Source organism: Spermophilus citellus (genome assembly GCF_964194105.1).
Source record: "Spermophilus citellus genome assembly, chromosome: 9".
NCBI classification, from domain to species: domain Eukaryota; kingdom Metazoa; phylum Chordata; class Mammalia; order Rodentia; family Sciuridae; genus Spermophilus; species Spermophilus citellus.
The window spans coordinates 114,479,661-114,492,403 of record NC_138191.1 but is presented as its reverse complement, the minus strand read 5'-3'; positions in this window follow the sequence as shown (position 1 = coordinate 114,492,403).

Below are 12,743 nucleotides of genomic sequence, written 5' to 3'. Positions count from 1 at the left end.
GGTCCCTTTCTCCTTCTCATTTTTACATATCTTTGGCTTTAGTATAAGATGATATTATAATTTCTGCTTTAATCATCAAATATGATTTATTAAATGGATGAGAAAAAGTACAGTGTATAGTCTGTGTCCATAATTTTCCAGTGTATCAGTCTAGGTCTGTTGGTTTGGTTTTGGTTTCTTTCATCAGAAAATGTTTTTATTCCTCCCTTCCATTCACAGTTGATGATTTTCTTTTCTTTTTTTCTTTTTTCTTTTTTTTTTTTTTTTTTTTTTTGCCTCATGAAAAAATATGGTGCCACTTTCTTCTGGACTCCATAGTTTCAGACGAGGAATCTGCTATCATTCTAATTGGTGCTCCTTCCTCTCTGTTTTCAAGACTAGCTAATTTTACAATTAAAATTAACTAGTCTTTTTTATGCCTTGATGTGGATTTCTTTAGGATTACCCTAATTGGGGTAATCTTTTACCCAATTTGTTGAATCTGTAGTTTGTGTTTCTAACCAAATTTGAGAACTTTTTAGCCAACTTTTTTTTTTTCAAATACTCTCTCAATGTTGCTTTCTTCTGTCCTTCTAGAACTCTGAAGATGTTAGATATTTTGCTGTTTGTCCCACAGGTGCCTGACACTCTGTTATTTTTCTCTCTCTCATTCAGATTAGATAAATTCTGTTATTCTTTCTTAAAATTAACTGATTCTATTTTTTTTTTGCCATCAGCACTCTATTCTTGAGCTCACCCAGTAAGATTTTCATTTGTTTTTGTTTTCTTCAGTTCCAGGATTTCAATTTGATTATTTTTATAACTTGTTTTTTTTAACTGAGATTTTCTGTATTTCATTTGTTTCAGAAAAATTTGAAATTACTTGTTTAAAAAATTCTAAGGATGGCTACTTAAAAGTACCTGCCAGATGAGTTCAACGTCTGGTAGAACTAATTGTTGGCATTGGTTGATTTTGTGCCTATATTCCTACTGCAGCCCAAAGAAGCAACTGGGATGGAATAGGGTGCCAAATGTGGAGACAGGGATTGTAACCATTAGGGACTATCTCAAATGCCAGCTCAACATTGGGAGAACCTCAGGTTCCATGGGAAAGGAAAATACCTCTGCTGGTCAAGCAGTCTCCCATGTTGGAGACGTTGGCCTTGATTGATGTTGTATAAGAAATTTCAGCTCGATCCAGGAGAGGAATGAGACTATTCAATCCAGGGAAGAATGGACTGCCTTCCATTGTTGGATTGGGATTTAGAAAAAGCCAGGCTGAGTGGGTTTTCTTTGTTTTATGGTACAACACACCAGGTCACCTTCTTCTTATTTCCTTTTGACTCATTCTTACTAGATTTCTTTGGTTGTCTCTTGTGCCATTCCAAGGGTTTATAACTATTTACCAGGAAGGAGCAGGAAAAATTGATATATATCATCTTGTATGTATGGAAGTTCTGCTAATTGTTTCTAATTTATCTTATCAATTTTTGATTCCTCTATTAGTCTTTTTCTGTATTCTTTTAAGTCAGATGAATATTTCTATTATTCCATTTTGGTTACTCCATTGGCTTTTAATGTATATCTCTTTGTAGTATTTTAAGCAGTTTCCCTGGAGATTATAATCCATGTCTTTTTTCTGGTCTTCCATGTTATCTTCAAAGAGTTTTATAGTTTTGAATTTCACATGCATATTTCTGATCCACTTAAGCTAATTTTTGTGAAAGGTGTAAGGTCTGTATCTCAATTCAATTTTTTTGCAAGTGGATGTCTATTTTTTTCTAGCATCATTTATTAAAGAAACTAGCTTTTCTCCATTATATTGTCTTTGTTCCTTTGTCAAAGAGGAGTTAACTCTGTGTGGGTTAATCTCTAGACTCTTTATTCTGTTCCATTGATTTATTTATTCTTTCACAAATGTGCCACTGCCTTGATTACTGTAGCTTATAGTATGTATTGAAGCTAGGTAGTGTCAGTCCTACAACTTTGTTTTTCTCCCTCAATATTGCACTAGCTATTCTGGGTCTCTTGCCTTTCCATATAAACTTAAGAACAAATTAATTTATCAATATAAAAATAATTTCCTGAGATTCTGATTGATATTGCATTAAATCTATAGGTCCAAAAGGAAAGAAATGACAGCTTCACAACAATTGAATCCTTTTATCCATGAACATGGGAAACCTCTCCATTTGCTTAGATTTCATTTTTCACATTTTCCAGGGTTTTATAACTTCCTCACAGATTTTATATATATATATAATATATATATTATACATATGATTATAAATATATGATTATATATATATATAAGATTATATATATATATATATACACACACACACACATATACATTTTGTGATATTTATATCTAAGTATTTAATTTTGGGGTGCTAATGTAAATGATGGTATTTTTATTTCAAATTTCAATTTTTCAATATGGGTATATAAGAAATCAGTTGACTTTTGTATGCTAACCTTGTATCTTGCAACCTTGCTATTACTTATTGCTTATCAATCAGTTCTAGGGGTCTTTGTTGTTGTTCTTGGGGATTTTCTACGTAGATAATCATGTCATCTACAGACAGTTTTATATCTTCCTTCATAATCTGTTATAATTTGATTGTGTCTCCTATAAAATCCATGTTGAAATTTAATAGCCAATGGTATTAAGAGATGGTACCTTTAGGAGATTATTAAGTCATGAGGGTTCTACTAATGCCCATAAAAAAGAGTCTCCAGAAATAGAAAGAGAGGGTGTGTTAGTTCACCCCTTCTTGTGCCTTCCATTTCTCCTTCTGTGTGGGGACAAGGTGTTCCTGCCCTCTGGGGGATGCAGCTACAAGAAGCCATCTTGGAAGGGGAGACCAGGCTTTCATCAGACACTGAACCTTCTCCTGCCTTGATCTTGAACCCTCAATTTCCAGAATTGTTAGGAAGAAGTCTCTGCTCTTTGTAAATTACCCAGTGTCAGGTATTTTGTTATAGCAGCACACACAGAAAAGAAACTTTTTTCTTACTGCATTACCTAAGACTTTCAGTACTGTGTCTCATAGGAGGGGTGAGAGGATACCACCTGTACTGATCCTGAATTTAACAGGAAAGCATCTTGTTTCTCACCATTAAGTATGTTGTTAGCTAAAGGTTTTGGGGTAGATATTTTCTGTCAAATTGAAAGAATTCACATCTTTTCATAGTCTGATGAGAATTTTTATCCTGAAAAGGTGTTGGATTTCATTAAACGCTTATTTCGTGTTTCTCTCTAGCAATATGATTCTTCTGTTTTTCTTTAGTCCACTGATGTGATGGATTGCATTGGTTAATTTCCATCTAGACATTTTTAAAGGAAATTTTTTATAACTTTGTTTATTAAGTGGTGCCAAGGATCAAACCTAATGCCTCACACATACTAAGCAAATGATCTACCACTGAGCCACAACTCCAGGCCGATCTAGGTAGTGTTTAGCAGCATTTATTACTGTTGTACATACACACACAGAGACACACCATTTACTTTTTAAATTTTTTCTGTCATCTTATTTGAACAGTAAACTCAAGCAGCCTGTACAATATACCCTCATGAATATTAGTCAAACAAATGAACTCTCCCCCATTTACATTTGTTTGTGTCTATTGAGAGGCTGTGGAAGGAGGATGGCAGTTTATTGGGGTCCAACTAACAGGGTAGAGACAGAAGAGACTGGGGGTAAAGATGCCCTTGATATCCACTTCTCTCTGGTTCCAGATGGCAGGTCTGAGCCTTGCTGGAGAGAGGGTTAAAGCCAGCAGCTGATTGATTTGTTTGGGTGAGAGATATCATGGACTTGGGGAAGAAGCAAACTGCTTTGAGCCTAGGTGACAGAGTGTGACACAGTTGTTGAGAAGAATGAGATCCTGTTTTATAAATGCTGTAATCCAGCAGGTGGGAGGCTTGGAGCGATGGTAATTTGAGCATTAAATGTGATTCCTTTTCATCTTCAGGCTGCATTCGAGGTATAAGCAACATTCCAAAGAATCAGAGCTCTGCTTGATGTGCCTCAAAATGTTTCGATTTTTTTTTTTTAAATCCAACCCATTTCTTTCCAGACATCCTTTCTCTGAGTCCCAGTGCCTGGAAACACCCATTCCATTGACTGGCTTTCAGATGCTCTGTCTAATGGTGGATGCTTCTTCTGGATCCCATGCACTGCTGGGACCCCAGTGCCTTGCGGTCCAGAAAGAGTTCTCCAAGAAGCCTGTTTCTTCCCTGCTAGCCATGCCTTAACTTATTTTTACTAACAGTCCTTGTCTAGACTGTTGCCTGCTTGCAACAACTTTTCCTCTTTGCTTTCAGAAAACCTTAAGACTTTCTTCTGATTCCCCCCGCCCCGCGGCCCATATTTCTATCCATAGCTGCCTGTAGCGAATACCTGAGGGCTTCCTTCCCCGGGCCCTACCCCCAGCCTCTGTTAATCCATCTTCTGGTTTTTAAAACTAAGAATCCCAAACTTCCTTGGAGGACCTCTCCTTCCCTGCACTCTAAGCTCCTGTGATGTGAGCGGGGCTGCCCCACCTGCTCTTGGATGGGCCCTAATTAGCTGAAGCTCATCCATGTCTGGTAGAACTTCAGGAACTGGGCCTGGTTCAAGTTCGATCACATGGTCTCATCATGCCCAAAGAGTTAGGCCCAGAACTTTTTGTAAACCATCAAGAGTGTTTCTCATTCTGCAGCGTGTAAGCTATGGAAGATCTGCGGAGGCTGCAGCCGTTTCTCTCCCTGAAGGAAGAACCAACATGGTGGGGAGTGGAGGAAATGGCCCTGGTGACATTGTTTCAACTCCTGCATCAGGAATGTGTGAAAACATCTTATTCATTGAGCTTTTCAGTTTTATGATGCACAAAGCCCCTTTCTGACTAGATCGTTTTGAGCTGAAATTTTCTGTGATTTTCAGCCCCTGCCCCCAAATCCTGGAAAGTGCACTATTTATTCATCTTGTTCAAAAACATTTCCAGGCCAAGCTTCCCTAGTACTTCCCCTACTGTTGGGTCCTGGTAAAGGTGCTGACTGTGGTGCATGGTCCTTGACCTTGATTTCCTCTTGGACTTTGGATTGACAGTCCTCATGGGAGTGCTTATCCTGATCCTGCAATACCACACTCTGTCTGCGATAATGTCTTCCTGGTTACTGGCACCATCGTAAGCTAGACCCCCAGGTTTAGCTTTCTAACTGGACATTCCTGAGAATTCGTCTCTAGAATAAACTTGAGTCCAGTTATTAGAACTTATTCAGAACAGCCCACAGGAGAAGCTTTCCCCCACTAAACAACTGTACTTACCTGTGTGTGGCTAGCACGGGGTAAAGAGCTCTGAGCAGCCATGTCTTCTAACCATGGTGTATGCAGGTTTGTGCTGGTCCTGGGCCTGTTTGGGAAAGAAATTCAATCTCACCTCGCACATCAAACTTTATTAGCCTCCAGAGCAAATCCAAGAGAAAAGAAGGGATGGGGGACAAGGATGTGCACTCTGGGACGGGCACTTCTTCTGGGAGATATGATGGAGACTGCTGGGGGGACACCGCCATCAGTTCCATCCCAGCTTCTAACATGAGCTGAAAATCAGTGTGTTCACGTGTGTTGATAAAACTTGATGAATTATCCCAAAGCTGGCAGCTCAGGGTGCCTGTTCCTGCTGCAGAGACACTCGGGTTCTAGAAAGTCTCAGTAGCAGCAAAGGTGCCATTAAGGAAAAGGCACTTTCATCTTTCTGGATGATTCTGTAAGACAGAATGATTTGTGGATTATCCTTTCTTGCTTTCAAAATGAAAGTAGCAGAGACTGAGAATCACAGGACCACAGAGGTTGTGGCAGAAACTGAAGAGCCTGAAGCAGCTTACATTGCTGTTCCACTATCTACATAAATGAATCAAGATCCAGAGATGTCAAGTGACTTGCTCAAGGTCACCCAGCTAGAGTCAGGATAAGAGGTTAAGTCTCTGCTTCCAAAGCAGGGTTCTTTGGCCACATGCTTCTGGGGCTTTGTAGTCATTGATAGGATTGCTTCAGGACCCCCATAATAAACCTTTGACTTTTGAGAACCTACTACTTTTAGGAAAAGCTTGGATTTACTCTTTCCTGTAAGGAAGCATACCAGTTTGCTCTTTTAAGGTAACTTTCCCAAACATGGCAACTTTAAACAACCACCACTGATTAGTATTCATAAGTCATGGGCTGGCTAAGCAGCTCTTGTGGTCTGGGTGGGGCCAGAGTGCTCCCCGCAGCATTCACTCATGTGACTACTGTCTGATGGGGACAGCTGATCTAGAAGGGGCTCAGCTAGGGTGGTTAATCTCTGTGCTGTGGGGTTTTCCTCCTGCAGAGGGATAGCCTGGACTTGTTCCCATGACAACTGGGTAAGCTCCCAGAGAAAGAAGGACTATGTCCAAGGTATTTTCTGAGAGGCAGGCTTCAAAGTGCTGTACTTTCACCTCCATCACCCCAGCCCAGCCCAGATTCAAGAAAAATGGACACTGTTGCTAGATGGCAGGAGTTGCAATATCATTTTGCAAGAGGCATGGACACAGGGAGGAAATAATTGTGGCATTTTGCAAAACAAACAAACAAAAACTTACCTCAAGAGATATGCTCTACTCTTGCTTACAGAAAGGGTCTAACCATCCTAGTCATTAGCATAAATACAGCAGGAGCTTAATGCATGCATGTCAGATGCACTCTGCCATCTCATCCCTCGTGAGAGTGCTGTGGATGAGTTTATAACATGTGTACATGTATAGGTGGAGCACAGAGATAAGCAGGACCAAGGCAAGCAGCCTGCCTTGTAAGGGTGCTAACGCAGGGACCTCCGCCAAGCCCATCTCAAGTGGCAGGCCATAAGTTAGATTCTGTTTCCTGGTAGCAACAGCAATTGGGTAATAGAGTTTTCATTTTCCTACATCTGAAACAAAATTTGTCTGAATTTTGTCAGAAACATTTTCCGGAAAACCATCTCAAAAGGACCACACTAGGGAATGGAGATCAGCTTAAGACAGCCACCTTGAGGGGGTCTTGACCCACAGGAGCAAAAACCACTTCATCCTCTGATCCCGTGGGCTCTCTTGAGGGGTCAAGGCCATGGCTGATCTCCACATTTCATTCTATCTTGCTCTGGCTTCGTAGTCTTGGAGCTATAGACTTCCTCACAACTGATGTTTACTGAGCAGATGCTGAGCGCCAGGCACTCAGTCAGGTGCTAAGTACACAAAGTAAGAACAACAGTCTTCGCCCCATCCTCATGATAGTTCACAGTCTAGTGGGGACAGGAGAAAATAAATGAAGAAGGAGTCTAAGATGCACTCGTGTGTCACACAAAATTTATGAAATTATATAAAGAAAACAATAGAGTGTTTTAAAAGAAAATAAGGAATAAGAAGGTGCTATAGTTTGAATGTCCCTTCAGCAGCTCATGTTGATAGTTAATTGCCATTGTGATAGTATTATGAGGCAGAAACTTTAAGAGGGGATTAAGGCACAAGGATTCCACCCTGGTGGACAGGCCTGGGGCCATAATAAAAGGCAGGAGGTGGCCATCTCTTGACTCTGTTGCCCTTCTGTCTTCTACCATGGGATGAAGTGGTAAGCTGAAGGCCCTCTTCAGATGCAATTCCCTAGATCTCGGGCTTCCCAGTCTCCAGAAATGTGAGCCAATAGACAACTTTTCATTACAAGTTACCCAGTCTCAGGCATTCTCTTTTGGTGGCACAATATGGACTGAGACAGAAGGGAGAAGCTGGTTCAGACTGGCATATCAGGAAGGTCTTCACTGAAGGGTGATGCTGCAGCTGAGATCTGGAGGACACGGAGGGAGGAGGAGAAACCATTTGAAGTCAATAAAAGAACAGGTACAATGGCCCTGAGAAACAGTTTAGCGTTAAGAACCTGAAAGAAATCAATGGAACTGAAGTCTGAAGAGAGGTAGAGTTCAAGGTGAGAGCGTAGAAATAGCAGGGACCAAATTAGGAGCATGAACCTGTAAGCTCTATCGTGGAGATTGGACTTAAAAAATTGAAGCCATTCCCTCTAAAAACTGGAAGAAGACAGGGATGCCCTCTTTCACCACCTCGATTCAACCGAGTTCTTGAAACTCTAGCCAGAGCAACTAGACAGACGAAAGAAATTAAAGGGATAGGAATAGGAAAAAAAGAATTCAAACTATCAGTATTTGCCAGCGACAAGATTCTATACCTAGAGGATCCAAAACATTCCACCAGAAGACTTCTAGAACTAATAAATGAGTTCAGCCAGGTGGCAGGATATAAAATCAACACTCATAAATCAAAGGCATTTCTGTACATCAGTGACAAATCCTCTGAAAAAGAAACTAGGTAAACTACTTGATTTATAAACTACTTTATTTAAAAAAAATAAATGAAATACTTGGGAATCAACTTAACAAAAGAGGTGAAAGACCCCTACAATGAAAACTACAGAACAAGAAAGAAAGAAATTGAAGAAAACCTAAGAAGATGGAAAGATCTCCCTTGTTCTTGGGTAGGCAGAATTAATATTGTCAAAATGACCATACTACCAAAGGCATTATACATATTTAATGCAATTCCAATAAAAATCTCTATGAAATTCCTCATAGAAATAGAAAAGGCAGTCATGAAATTTATTTGAAAAAATAAGAGACCCAGAATAGCCACAGCGATCCTTAGCAAGAGGAGTGAAGCAGGAGGCATCACTATACCAGACCTTACACCATACTGCAGACCTATAGTAACAAAAACGGCATGGTACTGGCACCAAAGTAGACTTGTAGACCAATGGTACGGAATAGAGGACACAGAGACAAACCCACACAAATACAGTTATCTCATACTAGACAAAGGCACCAAAAACATATTGGAGAAAAGAGAGCCTCTTCAACAAATGGTGCTGGCAAAACTGGAAATCCATATGTAGCACAATGAAATTAAACCCCTATCTCTCACCCTGCACAAAACTCAACTCAAAGTGGACCAAGGAGTTAGGAATTAAACCAGAGATACTGCATGTAATAGAAGAAAAAGTAGGCCCAAATCTCCATTATGTCAGATTAGGTCCCAACTCCCTTCATAAAACTCCTGTAGCACAAGAATTAAAATCAAGAATTAATAAATGAGATGGATTCAAACTGAAAAGCTTCTTCTCAGCAAAAGAATCAATCAGTGAGGCGATGAAAGAGCCTACAGAATGGGAGCAAATTTTTACCCCTGGCACATCAGATAGAGCATGAATCTCTAGGGTATATAAAGAACTCAAAAATTTTAACACACACAAAAAAACAAATAACCCAATCAATAAGTGGGCCAAGGAACTGAACAGACACAGATCTCAGAAGGTGATCTACAATCAATCAACAAATATATGAGAAAATGTTCAAAATCTCTAGCAATTAGAGAAATGCAAATCAAAACTACTCTTAAGATTTCATCTCAACTCCAGTCAGAATGCCAGGTATTAAGAATACAAACAACAATACGCATTGGTGAGGATGTGGGGAAAAAGGCACACTCATACATTGCTGGTGGGACTACAAATTGGTATAACCAATCTGGAAAGCAGTATGGAAATTCCTTGGAAAACTGGGAATGGAACCACCATTAGACCCAGATATTCCTCTCCTTGGCCTTTACTCAAAGAAAAACAGCATATTACAGGGACACACCCACATTAATGTTTATAGCAGCACAATTCACAATAGCTAAGCTATGGAACCAACCTAGATGCCCTTCAGTAGATGAATAGATAAAAACAATGTGGCATACATACACAATGGAATATTGCTCAGCATTAAAAGAGAATAAAATTATGGCATTTGCAGGTAAATGGATGGAGTTGGAGAATATCATGCTAAGTGAAGTTAGCCAATCCCAAAAAAACAATGCCAAATGTTTTCTGTGGTATGTAGATGCTGATCCACAATGAGGGTGTGTGGGGGGAGCATGGGAGGAAGGGAGGAACTTTAGATAGGGCAAAGGGGAGGGAGGGGAAGGGAGGGGGGCATGGAGATAGGAAAGACGCTGGAATGAGATGGACATCATTACCCTAAGGACATGAATGAAGACACAAATGGTGTGACTCTACTCTGTGTATAACCAGAGACATGAAAAATTGTGCTCTATTTGTGTACTATGAACTGAAATACATTCTGCTGTCATGTAGAACAAATTAGAATAAATAAATATTTTTTTTTAAAAGAGTAGGAGTGAAGAGCCGGGGTTGTGACTCAGTGGTAGAGCGCTTGCCTCCCACACGTGAGGACCTGAGTTCAATCCTTAGAACTACATAAAAGTAAATAAATTAAATAAAGGTATTAAATAAAGCTAAAACATTTTTTAAAAGAGTAGTAGTGAAACACAGGAGTGCTTCCTCAGACTTTCTTAGGAAATCCAGACATCCTTCCCCTCCTGCTGAGACTCCCTGGGATAGAGAATCTTAGGGAAGCCAGCAGGAAACACCGCCAGATTCATCCTGTTGTCTGATGAACAGATTTGGGGACCAGCCCAGACACAGGCCCAGAGCTACTCTGTCCCTGGGGACTGAGCCCTATACTCTGGAACTGCATGCTGGTGTCCTGCTGGGCTGGCGCCCTCAGCCTCCCCCAGCCTCCCCCAGCCTCATCTCCTCTTCTTCCCATACAGCGGGAGCCTGGGAGGTGCTACTTCCTCCCACCGCAGCCTCAGGCAGCCTGGCTCTCGTCCTCGCCTCCTCTTCCCTGGCTCCTAGATCACAGCTCCCTTGCTCAAGATGTCAGGCCCTTCAGCAGCACAAACGATAATTCACTCTTGCGCTCTCTCAGAAGTCCTTCCCGTTTTCCTCTCCCTTGGGGCCCATTGACTGAAAATTCTGCTCTTTGGGGGAAATCTTACCTTCTCTGCCGGGGCCTGTGAGCCAGTGCTGCCAACACTCCACCACCAGTAACTCCTTTTATCCTTCCCTCAACCCTTTCCACCAACCTGCTATGTGGAAAGGTGTCTCCCAAGCAGGGCGTACCTAGTCCCAGTGGCCAGCCTTCCCCGATCTCTTCCTACAGGCACAGCCTTGTCTTAAATGCTTCCTATACAAAAGTGTGATCCCACGTGCAAGACCATAATACACGGGTGGCAGATTGCATTTTCCAAAAATGACAGCCACAGTGTCACAGGACCCCCTCGTCCATTTACAAGCACAATTCGTTTTCCCCTGGAACCTGGCTGTCCTGTGACTCACTCATAATCAATAGAGTGCTATGGAGTGGCTGGTTGTTTTCTGAGGCTCTCGGTCAGAGAAGGTGATGCAGTTTCCCCGTGGCAGAAAGGACAGTCCCTTTTGGGAGCTCTGAGTGTCATGGAAGAAGTTCAACCCCAAGCTGCCAAGCTAGAGAGGACATGTGTGCCCATGACAGGAGCAGCTCCACCGCTGCGTCCTCAGGCAGCCACCCTAACTGCCTTGGATATTTAGCTCAGTTGAGCTTTCCGAGGGCAGCAGCCCCACATGACTTTCAACTAGAGTCATCTGACAGTGGCCCCACAGCAGGTCTGTCCAGCTTAACCTTACCCAAGGTCCCAATCCACAATGTCGTAAACTGCCAATTTGAGGGATGATTTCTTCTGAAGCCATGGTCATCAGAACAACAGGCGTTGTAATTGGTTGTGTTCTATAGACTGGGAATCTGAGATACAAGCCAAGTAAAACCCCTTTTCTGAGGTCAAAGAGCTCTTAAGGGGCAGGACTGGTCTTTTCACATCTTAGGTCTTTTACATCTCCTGACCTGTTCTGATCACTGTCCACTAATGAGCAGTGGACTGGGCAATTTGGCCACAGGTTTGATCCAAGATGCCCAGGTCCTGGTCTTTCCATTCAGGGATGGAATCCAGGGTCAGGAGTTCCTATTCCAGGCTCATCTTAAGAATGAGCTTCTGGGGGCTGGGGATGTGGCTCAAGCAGTAGCGCACTCGCCTGGCATGCGTGCGGCCTGGGTTCGATCCTCAGCACCACATACCAACAAAGATCTTGTGTCCGCCGAAAACTAAAAAATAAATATTAAAAAATTCTCTCTCTCTCCTTCTCTCTTAAAAAAAAAAAAAAAAAGATTGAGCTTCTGTAGCTGCCCGGTGGTCTCCAGGGTGGATCCAGTCACCATGGATGGTCTTTGCACCGTGCCCACCCAGTCCTGTAGCTGCCTGAGCTTGGAGCCAGAAGTCACTCCCCTTCTCTGAGCCTCAGTTTCCTTAGATGGAAAACGGGATGGGAATCTAATGCTTGGGGTTGTCGGAGTGTTCACGGGATAATGTATAGAAGGGACTGACTACATTTCCTGGCTGTCAGCACGTTCCATTTGAATTTCCTTCCTAATTAGCTACCATCGTTATTACAGGCTGGAGACAGATACACATTAAGCCCCATGAAAAAGCCAGCTCGTTCCCCACTCCTACTGCTCCACGGAGCCCCTTTAACAGTAGCTAACTCAGCCGGCTATCCTCACAAAAGCAGTCATTAAAGGTAGAAGACTTTCTCGGGTGAGTGGCAAAACACACTGAGTTAAAGGAGGCTTTCCTCCTGCTGTGTCCCAGCTCCTGTCCTCACCCAAAGGTGCAGTTGTCACAGAAGAATGATGACAATTTGGGTGCCTGGCTTCCTGGCTCTCAATGTTCTCATACCTCCCCCACCCCCCCACCCCCCCAATGGCACTGATCACCTTTTGATGGCTGTGAACCGGCGATTGTCTGGATTGTCTGGCTCTGGAACATGGTGCTGGGAGGACACTAC